This window comes from Ylistrum balloti, unplaced genomic scaffold (assembly GCF_031769215.1).
Source record: "Ylistrum balloti isolate Yb309-2 unplaced genomic scaffold, AGI_CSIRO_Ybal_v1 Utg369764, whole genome shotgun sequence".
Classification (NCBI taxonomy): Eukaryota; Metazoa; Mollusca; class Bivalvia; order Pectinida; family Pectinidae; genus Ylistrum; species Ylistrum balloti.
Genome location: NW_026781961.1, coordinates 1,224,912 through 1,242,777, shown reverse-complemented (window position 1 = coordinate 1,242,777; position 17,866 = coordinate 1,224,912). Strand labels below are relative to the sequence as shown.

The window sequence follows — 17,866 nt, the reverse complement described above, 5'->3', positions numbered from 1 at the left end:
TTTTTATAATAACAAATTACGTAGCAATATTTTCACGAAAAAAACTGAAATATGGTGAGATATTGAAGCTATTTGGTTCATTTACAACTACATTAATTTCTGCGGAACATCATGGGTTATGTCCCCTTATCGCTAGTGGAGTCGTGGTCATGTGAGCGCACAGGTAGAATGGGATCAGTCATGGATGAATGATTTTATCAGACTCGGAGACCCGTGCAATCATGGATATATAGGTATCTGTTGTAGCCTACATAGAGGTTACACACCTAGTAGTACGTGCTATTGATCCATTTTCTAAACCACAAACAAACAAAAAAAAACCACTTTCAATGATTATTATAAAATATAGAGTGCTGCATAAAAAAAATCACATTTGATTATATCAGTGCATATGGTCAGTTATTTCGAAGGACGTGTTGGTAAAATCGAACCTGAGAGTCTTTTGTTGTTTACCTGGACAGGTGTGAACTATAGCCATCTCTTTCATGAGCGAATTTCTCATTGTCCAACTCTATGTCCTATATGCTTTCACACATTACTACAGTCAATATACGAAGAAATCATCTGATACCGATGACTTTGGTTAAAACAAATAAAACTGCGAGAAGATCTAGAATTTAAAAATACATTTAGACAGAACAACTAAGTTTTACTGTAGTAATTAAAATTTGAATATTAACAACTGAAACCTCTAAATCAAGGATTCGGATCGGAAGGGATCTAAAACATCTACCGTTAACTTTAACTTAAAGTAACCCATTACACTAAAGAAAAAGGCATTGATTAGAAATTGATTTTACACCGATGTGAAGCCGCTCACCGGTACTGAAACATGTGGGGAAAAAATAAACATTTTCATGAAGACAAGTGCTATAAGACTTCGTTTGTAAGAAATACTGTCACTGGTTGTAGATTTAAAACCCCGAGTACGCAAGATTATTGAAATTTGATTTATTTTAAATAATATGAAGCAAAAGAAGCCAATCAGTGCCCTTTCAGCATATTTAATTGAAAAAAGGATTGGGCACAAGTAATCGAAATGATGTAAAGCCCTCTCTCGCATTATTACAAACAAACAGTTACAATTGATCAGAGAGCAAACTTAAACATAAATAATTTTTAAATATTAATATACTGTAATCATATATCACAGAGTAAATCTAAAGACAATCCCTTAACTCACAACTTTCCTATATTCACAATTTCGTATTATACATACGCCCGAGACGTTTTATTTGATTGAGGACGATGTAATAATTATAAGATTTATATGGAAACTTCTTTTCACATCTCAAACAACCATCGATTTAATTGTTTCATATTTAACTGTTTCCTTTCGAAACAAAATAGAAAAATACCATGTGATCTCATGTGACAGGGTCATGCGATCCAAAACCTTTGCAGCTGAGAGCAGGGATCTCACCACGGTGCTACCGTTACGTTATTGATTGTAGGCCTATTAATTGTAGAGTGTGAAATGTTATGTTTTTTTTTCAAAACAGGAAATTGAACCCTGTTTGCCTATTGATCTTATTTCTGCTAATAGAATTTACATTGGAATTTTAACACAAGGAACACTCGTCCAGTGTCTTCCGATCACTTTAGAGGTTCCTTAGTCGCCTCTTGGACTTCACAGTTTTAACCCCTAAAGGGCGAAACTGTTGCAAGTCTTTTGGTAGTGTAGAAACGCCCACCATCCACCCTTTTGTGAATTTCTTATATCCGGCCCATAAAGTCGGCTGTGTGAGTAAACACTCATTTGCATATATAGTACACAGTTTCGCTTGAAATCCAATGCAACTAATAAAACCAACTTGTTGAGAGGTATTCATTTTTATAATAACAAATTACGTAGCAATATTTTCACGAAAAAAACTGAAATATGGTGAGATATTGAAGCTATTTGGTTCATTTACAACTACATTAATTTCTGCGGAACATCATGGGTTATGTCCCCTTATCGCTAGTGGAGTCGTGGTCATGTGAGCGCACAGGTAGAATGGGATCAGTCATGGATGAATGATTTTATCAGACTCGGAGACCCGTGCAATCATGGATATATAGGTATCTGTTGTAGCCTACATAGAGGTTACACACCTAGTAGTACGTGCTATTGATCCATTTTCTAAACCACAAACAAACAAAAAAAACCCACTTTCAATGATTATTATAAAATATAGAGTGCTGCATAAAAAAATCACATTTGATTATATCAGTGCATATGGTCAGTTATTTCGAAGGACGTGTTGGTAAAATCGAACCTGAGAGTCTTTTGTTGTTCACCTGGACAGGTGTGAACTATAGCCATCTCTTTCATGAGCGAATTTCTCATTGTCCAACTCTATGTCCTATATGCTTTCACACATTACTACAGTCAATATACGATGAAATCATCTGATACCGATGACTTTGGTTAAAACAAATAAAACTGCGAGAAGATCTAGAATTTAAAAATACATTTAGACAGAACAACTAAGTTTTACTGTAGTAATTAAAATTTGAATATTAACAACTGAAACCTCTAAATCAAGGATTCGGATCGGAAGGGATCTAAAACATCTACCGTTAACTTTAACTTAAAGTAACCCATTACACTAAAGAAAAAGGCATTGATTAGAAATTGATTTTACACCGATGTGAAGCCGCTCACCGGTACTGAAACATGTGGGGAAAAAATAAACATTTTCATGCAGTGCTATAAGACTTCGTTTGTAAGAAATACTGTCACTGGTTGTAGATTTAAAACCCCGAGTACGCAAGATTATTGAAATTTGATTTATTTTAAATAATATGAAGCAAAAGAAGCCAATCAGTGCCCTTTCAGCATATTTAATTGAAAAAAGGATTGGGCACAAGTAATCGAAATGATGTAAAGCCCTCTCTCGCATTATTACAAACAAACAGTTACAATTGATCAGAGAGCAAACTTAAACATAAATGATTTTTAAATATTAATATACTGTAATCATATATCACAGAGTAAATCTAAAGACAATCCCTTAACTCACAACTTTCCTATATTCACAATTTCGTATTATACATACGCCCGAGACGTTTTATTTGATTGAGGACGATGTAATAATTATAAGATTTATATGGAAACTTCTTTTCACATCTCAAACAACCATCGATTTAATTGTTTCATATTTAACTGTTTCCTTTCGAAACAAAATAGAAAAATACCATGTGATCTCATGTGACAGGGTCATGCGATCCAAAACCTTTGCAGCTGAGAGCAGGGATCTCACCACGGTGCTACCGTTACGTTATTGATTGTAGGCCTATTAATTGTAGAGTGTGAAATGTTATGTTTTTTTTTCAAAACAGGAAATTGAACCCTGTTTGCCTATTGATCTTATTTCTGCTAATAGAATTTACATTGGAATTTTAACACAAGGAACACTCGTCCAGTGTCTTCCGATCACTTTAGAGGTTCCTTAGTCGCCTCTTGGACTTCACAGTTTTAACCCCTAAAGGGCGAAACTGTTGCAAGTCTTTTGGTAGTGTAGAAACGCCCACCATCCACCCTTTTGTGAATTTCTTATATCCGGCCCATAAAGTCGGCTGTGTGAGTAAACACTCATTTGCATATATAGTACACAGTTTCGCTTGAAATCCAATGCAACTAATAAAACCAACTTGTTGAGAGGTATTCATTTTTATAATAACAAATTACGTAGCAATATTTTCACGAAAAAAACTGAAATATGGTGAGATATTGAAGCTATTTGGTTCATTTACAACTACATTAATTTCTGCGGAACATCATGGGTTATGTCCCCTTATCGCTAGTGGAGTCGTGGTCATGTGAGCGCACAGGTAGAATGGGATCAGTCATGGATGAATGATTTTATCAGACTCGGAGACCCGTGCAATCATGGATATATAGGTATCTGTTGTAGCCTACATAGAGGTTACACACCTAGTAGTACGTGCTATTGATCCATTTTCTAAACCACAAACAAACAAAAAAAACCCACTTTCAATGATTATTATAAAATATAGAGTGCTGCATAAAAAAATCACATTTGATTATATCAGTGCATATGGTCAGTTATTTCGAAGGACGTGTTGGTAAAATCGAACCTGAGAGTCTTTTGTTGTTTACCTGGACAGGTGTGAACTATAGCCATCTCTTTCATGAGCGAATTTCTCATTGTCCAACTCTATGTCCTATATGCTTTCACACATTACTACAGTCAATATACGATGAAATCATCTGATACCGATGACTTTGGTTAAAACAAATAAAACTGCGAGAAGATCTAGAATTTAAAAATACATTTAGACAGAACAACTAAGTTTTACTGTAGTAATTAAAATTTGAATATTAACAACTGAAACCTCTAAATCAAGGATTCGGATCGGAAGGGATCTAAAACATCTACCGTTAACTTTAACTTAAAGTAACCCATTACACTAAAGAAAAAGGCATTGATTAGAAATTGATTTTACACCGATGTGAAGCCGCTCACCGGTACTGAAACATGTGGGGAAAAAATAAACATTTTCATGCAGTGCTATAAGACTTCGTTTGTAAGAAATACTGTCACTGGTTGTAGATTTAAAACCCCGAGTACGCAAGATTATTGAAATTTGATTTATTTTAAATAATATGAAGCAAAAGAAGCCAATCAGTGCCCTTTCAGCATATTTAATTGAAAAAAGGATTGGGCACAAGTAATCGAAATGATGTAAAGCCCTCTCTCGCATTATTACAAACAAACAGTTACAATTGATCAGAGAGCAAACTTAAACATAAATAATTTTTAAATATTAATATACTGTAATCATATATCACAGAGTAAATCTAAAGACAATCCCTTAACTCACAACTTTCCTATATTCACAATTTCGTATTATACATACGCCCGAGACGTTTTATTTGATTGAGGACGATGTAATAATTATAAGATTTATATGGAAACTTCTTTTCACATCTCAAACAACCATCGATTTAATTGTTTCATATTTAACTGTTTCCTTTCGAAACAAAATAGAAAAATACCATGTGATCTCATGTGACAGGGTCATGCGATCCAAAACCTTTGCAGCTGAGAGCAGGGATCTCACCACGGTGCTACCGTTACGTTATTGATTGTAGGCCTATTAATTGTAGAGTGTGAAATGTTATGTTTTTTTTTCAAAACAGGAAATTGAACCCTGTTTGCCTATTGATCTTATTTTTCTGCTAATAGAATTTACATTGGAATTTTAACACAAGGAACACTCGTCCAGTGTCTTCCGATCACTTTAGAGGTTCCTTAGTCGCCTCTTGGACTTCACAGTTTTAACCCCTAAAGGGCGAAACTGTTGCAAGTCTTTTGGTAGTGTAGAAACGCCCACCATCCACCCTTTTGTGAATTTCTTATATCCGGCCCATAAAGTCGGCTGTGTGAGTAAACACTCATTTGCATATATAGTACACAGTTTCGCTTGAAATCCAATGCAACTAATAAAACCAACTTGTTGAGAGGTATTCATTTTTATAATAACAAATTACGTAGCAATATTTTCACGAAAAAAACTGAAATATGGTGAGATATTGAAGCTATTTGGTTCATTTACAACTACATTAATTTCTGCGGAACATCATGGGTTATGTCGTGGTCATGTGAGCGCACAGGTAGAATGGGATCAGTCATGGATGAATGATTTTATCAGACTCGGAGACCCGTGCAATCATGGATATATAGGTATCTGTTGTAGCCTACATAGAGGTTACACACCTAGTAGTTCGTGCTATTGATCCATTTTCTAAACCACAAACAAACAAAAAAAAAACCCACTTTCAATGATTATTATAAAATATAGAGTGCTGCATAAAAAAATCACATTTGATTATATCAGTGCATATGGTCAGTTATTTCGAAGGACGTGTTGGTAAAATCGAACCTGAGAGTCTTTTGTTGTTTACCTGGACAGGTGTGAACTATAGCCATCTCTTTCATGGGCTAATTTCTCATTACGGTCCAACTCTATGTCCTATATGCTTTCACACATTACTACAGTCAATATACGATTCCAAATCATCTGATACCGATGACTTTGGTTAAAACAAATAAAACTGCGAGAAGATCTAGAATTTAAAAATACATTTAGACAGAACAACTAAGTTTTACTGTAGTAATTAAAATTTGAATATTAACAACGGAGAACTCTTAATCAAGGATTCGGATCGGAAGGGATCTAAAACATCTACCGTTAACTTTAACTTAAAGTAACCCATTACACTAAAGAAAAAGGCATTGATTAGAAATTGATTTTACACCGATGTGAAGCCGCTCACCGGTACTGAAACATGTGGGGAAAAAATAAACATTTTCATGAAGACAAGTGCTATAATACTTACAAAATACTGTCACTGGTTGTAGATTTAAAACCCCGAGTACGCAAAATTATTGAAATTTGATTGATTTTAAATAATATGAAGCAAAAGAAGCCAATCAGTGCCCTTTCAGCATATTTAATTGAAAAAAGAGAGAGAGAGAGAGAGAGAGAGAGAGAGAGAGAGAGAGAGAGAGAGAGAGAGAGAGAGAGATGGGAGGAGCAGAGACAAACAAACAGAGAATTGATCAGAGAGCAAAGAGAGGACATAAATAATTTTTAAATATTAATATACTGTAATCAGAGAGTATCAGAGAGAGAGAATCTTAGAGAAATCCCTTAGAGAGAGGGAACTTTCCTATATTCACAATTTCGAGATACAGAGATCCACGAGACGTTTTATTTGATTGAGGACGATGTAATAATTATAAGATTTATATGGAAACTTCTTTTCACATCTGAAACAACCATCGATTTAATTGTTTCATATTTAAATGTTTCCTTTCGAAACAAAATAGAAAAATACCATGTGATCTCATGTGACAGGGTCATGCGATCCAAAACCTTTGCAGCTGAGAGCAGGGATCTCACCACGGTGCTACCGTTACGTTATTGATTGTAGGCCTATTAATTGTAGAGTGTGAAATGTTATGTTTTTTTTCAAAAAAGGAAATTGAACCCTGTTTGCCTATTGATCTTATTTCTGCTAATAGAATTTACATTGAATTTTAACACAAGGAACACTCGTCCAGTGTCTTCCGATCACTTTAGAGGTTCTCTTGGCATTCAGAATTTAAGTCCCTTGACGACTTCACAGTTTAATTCAACCGCTACTTATCTAATTTTTTTCTTTCTTTTGGAAGGAAACTGTTGCAAGCTCTATTTTTGGTAGAGTAGAAACGCCCACCATCCACCCTTTTGTGTATTCCTTATTTATGTTCTCTAAAGACGGCTGTGTTGGTAAACACTCATTTGCATATATAGTACACATTTCACTTAAAATTCAATGTAACTAATAAAACCAAACCTACCGAGAGGTATTTTTGTTTATAATAACAATTTGGTTACTTTACATAGCAATATTTTCACGAAAAAAACTGAAATACGGTGAGATTTTGAAGCTATTGGGTACTGGTGTAGCGGATCTGTTTTACATACGTTCAATATACGTTACCTATATCGTGATACACAAAGGGCATCAGGTAAAAATAGTAAATAAGATTATTTAACCGGAGGTGAGGACCGAAATTAATTTTACAATTTACAAAATGTAATACCCGCCATTACTTTAATGTCTTATTTCGTTGGTATTCTTAAATTAGTGTGTATTGAAGTGAATAGATTTGAAATACCGCATTTAAGTTTTTTTCCTTTTGAATATATAGAATACAAAAGCGAGATTAGAACACGTCTTCATGAAGAAGTCAAGTGTGACTTTGCTGTCAAGCGTGGGCTGTCACGTGAGCAAAGCTCCCGAAAATAGTGTTCTCCTTATCCTCTTTCCTGGTCGCTTTTATGGATGTGGCCATAGCATGTCCGTTACGGCCTGCTGAGTTTATGTACACTCCTGGGGATCCACAGTAAATGTGCAATTCCACAATGGCCCATCGTTTAACACATTTATTTATTTTTTAATTAAATGTCGTAAATTGCATACTGTCGATATTATGTATGATCCAAGGCCCCTTATGAATCTCAGGGTTTTGTAATTCAGAAATTGGCGACCGTGACAGGTATTTGTTTGGCTAACACAGGTAGATTTCTCGGACAGTTGAAGAAAATCATTAAAGATCTAGTTTCGAATAAAGCGTTATAATGGTTTTAAAACATCTGTTTGATTTAAACGTATTTCATTCCAAATAAATAGTTACAAAATAATTGGACATCAGTATTCACAACTTGTCACAGTATTTTCAATCAAAATACATCATAGATACAAGCAATAAATCGATAGGGCAATTTACGCAACTTATTGAGAGAGAGAGAGAGAGAGAGAGAGAGAGAGAGAGAGAGAGAGATGGGAGGAGAGAGCAAACAAGAGAGAGAGTGGGGTAGGAGAGAGGGAGAGAGAGGAGATGGGGAAGGAGAGAGGGAGAGAGAGGAGAGAGAAAAAACAAGAAAGAGAGAGAGTGAGAGAGAGAGAACAGTTAGAGAAATCAAGAGAGAGAGGGAAGAATAGAGGGAGACAGAGAGAGACAGAGAGAGATCCACGGACGTTTTTGTGATTGGAGACGATGTAAGAATTATTAGATTGATATTTTACGCATCATTCCACATTTGAAACAAACAACGATTTAATTGTTTCATATTTAAATGTTTCATTTCGAAACAAAATAGAAAAATACCATGTAATTTCCCTTAAAAAGGGAATGATATGAGCATTCGATCCAAGAGCTTTGCAGCTGAGAGCAGGGATCTTATCACTGTGCTACCGTTACGTTATTGATACTAGACCTATTAATTGTAGAGTTTGAAATGTCAATGTTTCTTTCAAAAAAGAAAATTGAACCCTGTTTGTCTGTTAAAGTTATTACTAATAGAATTTACACTGACAGTTAAACACAATGGAGAATCGTCCAGTATCTTTCGATCACTTTGCAATTGCCTTAGTCTTCTCTTGGCATTCAGAATTTAAGTCCCTTAATATCACTGACGAGAGGAATAAGGGCGAAACTGTTATAAGGAGCAGTTTAATTCATTACTTGGCGCTACTTATCTAATTTTTTTCTTTCTTTTGGAAGGACAAAGTGACGTTTCAATGCTTTATTTTTGGAGAGTACAAACCCCCACCATCCACCCTTTTGTGTATTCCTTATTTATGTTCTCTAAAGACGTCTGTGTTGGTAAACACTCATTTGCATACATGGTGCTATTTCACTTAAAATTCAATGTAACTAATAAAACCAAACCTACCGAGAGGTATTTTTGTTTGTAATAACCATTTGGTTACTTTACATAGCAATATTTTTACGAAAAAACTGAAATACGGTGAGATTTTGAAGCTATTGGGTACTGGTGTAGCGGATCTGTTTTACATACGTTCAATATACGTTACCTATATCGTGATACACAAAGGGCATCAGGTAAAAATAGTAAATAAGATTATTTAACCGGAGGTGAGGACCGAAATTAATTTTACAATTTACAAAATGTAATACCCGCCATTACTTTAATGTCTGATTTCGTTGGTATTCTTAAATTAGTGTGTATTGAAGTGAATAGATTTGAAATACCGCATTTAAGTTTTTTTTTCCTTTTGAATATATAGAATACAAAAGCGAGAATAGAACACGTCTTCATGAAGAAGTCAAGTGTGACTTTGCTGTCAAGCGTGGGCTGTCACGTGAGCAAAGCTCCCGAAAATAGTGTTCTCCTTATCCTCTTTCCTGGTCGCTTTTATGGATGTGGCCATAGCATGTCCGTTACGGCCTGCTGAGTTTATGTACACTCCTGGGGATCCACAGTAAATGTGCAATTCCACAATGGCCCATCGTTTAACACATTTATTTATTTTTTAATTAAATGTCGTAAATTGCATACTGTCGATATTATGTATGATCCAAGGCCCCTTATGAATCTCAGGGTTTTGTAATTCAGAAATTGGCGATCGTGACAGGTATTTGTTTGGCTAACACAGGTAGATTTCTCGGACAGTTGAAGAAAATCATTAAAGATCTAGTTTCGAATAAAACGTTATAATGGTTTTAAAACATCTGTTTGATTTAAACGTATTTCATTCCAAATAAATAGTTACAAAATAATTGGACATCAGTATTCACAACTTATCACAGTACTTTTCTTCAAAATACATCATCAATACAAGCAATAAACCGATAGGGCAATTTACGCAACTTATAGAGAGAGAGGGAGGGAGAGAGAGTGGGAGAGAGAGAGTCATAGAAAGAGAGAGAAGAAAGAGAGAGACATAGAAAGAGAGAGAGAGAGGGAAAGAGTGGGAGAGAGAGAGACATAAAAAGAGAGAGAGAGGAAAGAGAGAGACAAAGAAAGAGAGAGAGGGGGGAAAGAGTGGGAGAGAGAGTCATAGAAAGAGAGAGAGGAAAGAGAGAGACATAGAAAGAGAGAGGGGGAAAGAGAGGGAGAGAGAGAGACATAGAAAGAGAGAGGAAAGAGAGAGACATAGAAAGTGAGAGACATAGAAAGTGAGAGGAGAGAGAAAACAAGCTAATGAGAGGGAGAGAGAGAAAACGAGAGAGAGAGAGAGAGAGAGAGAGAGAGAGAGAGAGAGAGAGAGAGAGAGAGAGAGAGAGAGAGAGAGAGAGAGAGAGAGGAGAGAGAGAGAGAAACAAGAGAGAGGGGGAGAGAGAGGGAGAGAGAGAAAAATAAGAGAGAGAGAGAGGGAGAGGGGGATAGAGAGAAAACAAGAGATGGAGAGAGAGTGAGAGAGGGAGAGAGAGAGAGAAAACAAGAGAGAGAGAGAAAACAAGAGGTGGAGAGAGAGTGGGAGAGTGAGATAAAGTTAACAAGAGAGATAAAGTCAGTTGAAAGAGAGAGAGAGAGAGGAAAGAGAGAGAGAATGTTGATATTACTGACCAAAAAGTTATGTTGTTTATTTGATGAAAAATGTATAAATAAAGCCTTCGACAACATATCTAGATTTTGAATTAGATGTTGGAACTGATCACATTTTCAAGCGTACAACAGTTTCCTTTTTAGTGTTTGCTTTAAAAAGAAATGAGTTTATACTTCATACATGGTGGAAGACAATGTAGATTGTAGTGATTTGCAAAGGCGGTACTAATATGTTAAACCAGTTTTCATTATTAAAATCTCCCCGCCGTTTCCTTTACTCTTTAGAGTTTTCTTTCTGTGTCGTAAATGCAATTTTGATAAAGCAACGTTGCCTAGCAGTGGTAGAACAGGACGGGTAAATAATCCATTCAAATATTACAGTTTTATTGCAGCAGAGTAGCGGGACGTTTCACGCCAAATTGGACCTTTTGACTGCTTCCGTGTAAGAAACGATGTATTTGTCGTTCACGTAAAAAATCAAAAGTTCCCAAAATTTAAACCGGAAATCAGGTACAGCGGAAAATAAACGTACTTTATCTTGAATAGTTAAAATAGTATTTTCAACGATTTTTTTTTGTTATATACGTTTCAAACTATTAAGGTATGTGTTTAAATTTATTTGAATTATTGAAGGCTTTCAGTATAATTTCATTACCACATGAAAACTTGATATGATGTTGTTAGTCAAAATATTGTTAAAACCATTCAGTGGATTCACAGTTCTCATTGCGTGCTGGGTTAGTGTATCGAGGACAGTGGAGTTCCAGCCACACTTCCGTTTAAAGTTGGTCATATGGGAATCTTAAGCTTGTTGGTTTTGAATGGTAATAGACAATACCATAAAACGCTCGCTATTATATATAGAATAAGTCTATAATGTGTTGTGAACGACGGGTGTGGTTTACGATCAGACTATAATGGTGAAAAAACGTCTGTTTACACAGGTTGACCAGCGTACACTATGCCAAGTGCTGTGACGTACTGTCTGTCATCACCTTCGGGACGAGTTAACATGAGCCAATTTACTGTCAGCTCGTGAACCACATTCACAACAATATTTCTAGAGGGTTAAATGGGAGGTAATATGTCAAAAGCTTTGATTAATAAACGAATAAACTAGTGAATCATGGTTATCACGCAAGCGACACCGGTCAGCACGTGAAGTGACATCAAGACGTCGTCACGACCGTCACCTTCACTGCTCCCACATTCATCTCCAGTCGTGACTTTATCAGCGAGGATGTGACATGTGACTTTTTTTTTCTATTTTGAGTGAATAAAACTATGAAGTGATGGCTGCTTTGCGTCAGACATTGTGCGTGACTTAGTCTTAGGCCTAGTCGTAGTTTTTGCTTACATCTGACTGACTAGGTGCTGCTAAATACAGACCTGTACATGTTGGTACCACCCGAGAGCACCTGACATCAGTATGATTGCGTGAAAATGCCTAAGGTATTCCGAATTCTATATTTGACGTCATTGGAGTTCCAGTGTAATCTAAAGTAAGAGTGCAAACAGGAATAGTTTGTACTCGAAGTACCGTAAACACGTTTCTTTGTTTTAAATTTTCTTTACATTTTTGATTGAAATCAGCCTTTTGTAAATTTAAGTTGCAACATTAATATCATTGGAAAAAAAGTACTCGTCCGATGGGCAAAGATAAATCTGGTTGTCCGAGTCAATTTTCACTCATCCATGACGACCGGGCGAGTGCTTATTTTAGGGTAATTAAATAATACTGTAACGTGCACAGGGTTCGGCACCTGTCTGGTCCGTCCCAAGTGTATTCTTAGGATTTGCTGTGCTATGGTAGCGTAATAAAATTGATAAACCTACAGCACACTGACCAAGTGTGACCAGTAAACTGAAGACCCGATCAAGAAGGAATTAGAAATAATTACATATGATTCCCGATAATTACAACTCAAATAACGATATACCACTTATAAAGAGAACAACACCGGACTACTTGCCACGGCCCTAGAAATACAACGACTACAAACACAATATAAGCACTGGTCCCTTGCGCATTTGCTACCTTGCAACGGCGCTCTACCACTTGACTAGCTACTGCGCACCAGCTGTATCTCACTTAGATACTGCAAAGTATTTATTTCCTAGCCTATACCGCTCAGTCACAACTGCGTTCCAGTCATAGAAACCCTGGTATTCTAAGTTATCTACCTTCTATGACCACTGGTCACTTGTTTAGAGACCTAACCACCTAAGGAATATTGAAAAGACTTATTCAGTCCTTTCCCCCAAGACTTCTTCAGCCTTTGGTTCCTAAATTAGATATTTATTCATATTTACCTGCTTTCCTTAGCTTCTTATCAGTGCTTCTCTGGCCGATCACCGTCAGAATACTCTCCTTGAATGAGAGGAACCCTCTCTTATATACTTTTAGGTAAGTCCATTTATGGGTAAGACAGGTTATTCCATTTTCCAGGAAATCTTAGTCAGCTCAATGCTTACCTCAAATGGCCTCTAACATATACAAATCAGAAACGCAATATGACTGTGATTTCACGATGTTTATGTACACAATTTTCGTTAAGCTGACAATACTGACAATGCTGACACAGGAATAACAGTTAACAATACAGCGCTACTGGTAAGTTGACAATACTGACAATGAACACAATCTACTTTCATTACATTACCCTCCTCTCAAGAATAATGCGTCCTCGCATTAAGTTCTCGTCACTTGCTTGAGTGACCTAAACACTGACTATAATGAAAGGAAAGTAACTGTCATTGTCAAATATATTGATTGGTCTTTCAATTGTCTACTACCCAAGTAGAATATAATCAGATCTTGTATGGATATCACCAGTGGCTTCTACTCCCACCATTCCTCTTCCGATACTTCTTCTGTAGTCACTTGCCCCTCTTTCATGGTTTTAGTTCTTTTCCTGTAGTGGTGGCGCCACAAACTACTGTCATCGGTCTGGGTCTCAGCATCACGCAGTCTTTTCTTGCTATTGTTGACTGCTCCCGACACAGAAGGAGATGACATGTCTCCGGGATCTTGCCTCTCCCATTCGCTTTCGCTACTGTCATGGTGTTCATTCTCATGGAAACGCCGCTGATGTCGTGTCAGATCAGTCTTCTTGGCTGTGGCGTAGCCGCAAGTGCCATAGTTACACACATGAATCTCCCTTTCCATGCGCTGTCTGCCGCACTGAACAAGGTGACTCGACCAGGTGTTCTCGTCCATGAACTTAGCACCGCAAATTGGACATCTATACGGGAAGTAGACAGGTGTCTTCTTAGTATTCACCATCCTGAACGATACAATTTAAAGGGACACTAAACAAATGTTTCTTGGTCATTGCATGTACAATATCTAACATAATCTTTCATCCAGCACGGTGGCTGCCGCCGCCGCCTTTGGCCAGTCAAGATTTCAGTACAAGAATCACGACCACTACCATCAGAATCATAGTCAACCTCCTGAGACTCAACAAAAATGTCACCTTGAACCTTCACCTGTTGATGATCCTGTTCATTGAAACCACACTCAGAAATAGTAACTTGTTCCTGACCACTTTTCCTCTCACCTCTCAAATACTGGTCATGCTTTTTCCGCATGCGGTCTACATGTATCACCTGCGCCTTACCTCTAGGTCCGCAGTTTACCTTGTAAGTCAAATCAGAGAACTTGCCTAACACTTGGAAAGGTCCCTGCCAGAAACTAGTCAATTTTGGTGATAACCCCTGTTTCTTCTGAGGAAAGAAAACATACACCAGCTCTCCGATATCGAATATCTGCCAAATCAGTTTCTGGTCATGATACTGCTTCCTTCTGAGCATAGAGCAAGCCGTTTTCTCTCTAACAAAAGCATGAACCTCCTCCATTTTCTCTTGCAACTCCCAAACCCATTGGTGTCTAGGGATTGACTTAGCAAATCGAGGCATCTCATACATTAAATCCAGAGGTGTTACAACCTCGCGACCAAGCATGAGTTTGTTTGGTGTATATCCCGTTGTTTCGTGCTGGGAAGAACGGTAGGCCATCATCACATAGGGTATGTATGTATCCCAATCTGAATGGTGTTCATTGACATAAGCGCTCAGCATTGTCGCCAACGTTTTGTTATAGCGCTCTACCATCCCGTCAGACTGAGGATGGTAGGGTGTGGTCCGTGTCTTGTTTATGTGTAACAACTGGCACATTTCATTAAAGAGCTTTCCCTCAAATTGCTTCCCTTGGTCGGAATGGATATACCTTGGTACTCCAAATCGTGTAAGTACCTCCTCCACGATTATTGTAGCCACTGTTCTTGCCTCCATGTTGGGCATTGGGAAACTCTCCGTCCATTTAGTATAGTAGTCACTGACTACGAGGATATAGCGATTACCAGCGTCAGTTTCAGGCAATTCCCCGAGAATGTCTGTAGCAATTCTTTCCATAGGTGATCCTGAATAGACGATTCCCATTGGTGCACGCTTGGTTTTCAAGGGACTCTTTCTTTTAGTGCAGTGCTCACATCCAGTGAGGTAATCTCTGGTGTCGGCTTGTAAGCCTGGCCAATAATACCGTTGCCTGATTTTTGCAAGGGTTTTTCGCAGGCCTAAATGGCCAGATGTCTTGGAGTCGTGACATTGTTGTAGGACCCGTCTCCTTTCCGTTGTCGGTACTATTCCTTGTAACCATGACTTCTTAGTGTTCATGTCTTCCCATCTCCGGCAAAGTATATCAGATTCTATAACGAGCTTGTCCCACTTTGACCACAGTGATTTGATAACCATATTTTCCCTTCTGATTACTTTGTGTGGAGGACGGTTTCCTTCCTCAAGCCACCTTTTCACTGTCTGGATATCGCTATCCATAGATTGTACTGTACGTAATGACAATCCACTGTCTATATTGGCATTTCCATCCTTTCCTATCCTAGCAATTTCTTTGCCATTTCCTGCAACGTGGTGAACTGTCAAATTCTCCTTTTCCCATTCAGGAAGCCACACTGCTTGCATGGAACTCTGCTTAAGGCATCAGCATTTTGGTGCTTAGCACCAGGCCTGTGCTCAATTTCTATGTCATAAGCACCAAGAATCTCCAACCATCTAGCTAATTGGCCCTCTGGATTCTTGAAGTTGAGGAGCCAACGTAACGATCCATGGTCAGTTCTTATCCCGAACTTCCGGCCGTAAAGGTAATGTCGGAAAAGCTTCACGAACACTACAATTGCTAACAGCTCCTTCCTCGTGACACAATACTGTCGTTCGGCCTTAGTCAAGGTGCGACTCGCATATGCTATCACCCTTTCCTGACCTTCAAGTTCCTGCGAAAGCACTGCTCCTAGCGCCCCATTACTGGCATCTGTGTCTAGGATAAAAGGCTTTGTAAAATCGGGGTGAGCAAGAATGGGAGCGTTGACTAGCCGCTGCTTTAATTCTGTAAAAGCCTCCTCACATTCTGTCGCCCAGACAAATACTCTGCCCTTCTCCGTCAAAGAGTGTAAACATTTTGCAAAAGCAGAAAAATGGTGGATATATCTCCTGTAGTAACTACAGAGTCCGAGGAAAGACCTCAGCTCTGTAACGTTGGATGGTGTAGGCCATTCACTAACAACTCTCACTTTGTCCGGATCCGTAGTGATTCCATTCTCTGAGACAACGTGACCCAGGAAACGCACACGCTTGGCAAATAACTGACACTTCTTCGGTTTGAGTTTTAGACCGGCATCCTTGAGTCTATTGAAAACAGTTTTTAGGTTTGCCAGCATATCATCAAATGTCCGGCCAACAACAATAACGTCGTCCAGATACACAAGGCAAATGTGCCACTGCACTCCCGCTAAAACAGTTTCCATTAATCTCTGAAATGTCGCCGGTGCCAAACACAAACCAAATGGCATCAAGCGAAACTGAAATAGTCCTTTCCTTGTTGCGAATGCGGTCTTGGGTCTATCACTCGGTTCTCCTTCCACTTGCCAATACCCTGAGCACAAGTCAAGGGTAGAGAACCATGAATTGCCAGACAGTTGGTCTAACGAATCATCGATTCATGGCAAAGGATAAGCATCCTTAATTGTCACACTGTTCAGCTGTCGATAGTCGACGCAAAATCGAGTTGTCCCATCTTTCTTCTTCACTAACACTATTCCCGAAGACCATGGACTGCAGGATGGTTCTATCACTTCCCTTTCCAGCATATCCTCTATCAGCGTGTCTACTTCCTCACGCATATGCACTGGTATACGTCTTGCCGGTTGCTTGATAGGCCGTGCTTCGCCAGTATCAATAGTATGTCGAACAATGTCTGTTCGACCCAAATCATTATTGGAGACAGCAAATAAGTCTGTGTATTCTTCCAGCAGTTCCTCTATTTGAAGTGCTTGTTCTTGTGATAGGTGTTGAATAGACTCGTCTCTTAAATGCTGTAATTCCTCATTCACTTTACAGGCACTTCTGCTGCAAACAGGCGATTTCGTCTCATGCACACGATTTACCGGCGCTAACTCTCCTATGGTAGTTCCACTATACACGATCTGAGCCTCATCAGAAAGATTCATCATTCTCACTGGCACGATGTCTCTGGATTGCACAAGGGTTCTGGCCACGAGTCCCTTATCCGATCTAAGGAATCCTTCTGTCGGCTCCACGACACCTAACCCCTTTGGTACCGTACCATCAACTTCCAATACCTTGCCAGGACAAATGAACTCTGATCGGGGAGGAATACTTACAGTTTCCAGTGCAGTAACTCTGAAGCATCCAAATGGCCCCTGGAACACAAGAGGAGTGTCTTTTGTCCGAATACTTAAGACTTCCCTGCTGACATCAACCACGCCGTCATGAGCTCTTAGGAAATCCAACCCTAGAATGCCATCTATAGTTAAATGTGCCACAACCATATCCATCTTAAACATCTTGTCTGTCAAATCAAATTCGAACCTGCCTTTTCCTGATAGGACTAGGTCGTTACCTCCGGCTGCTGCCACTTGGTACTTCACACTGGTTAATTCTGGCCTGCTATCTTTAGGCAACCTTTCATAAAGTT

The 17,866-nt window shown here is 38.3% G+C and overlaps 1 pseudogene; it reads left to right on the top strand.

Moving 5' to 3' along the window:
- Positions 1-10,218: 10,218 nt before the first annotated feature.
- On the top strand, positions 10,219-10,902 carry LOC132543749 (RNA-binding protein 25-like; annotated as a pseudogene).
- Positions 10,903-17,866: the final 6,964 nt, after the last annotated feature.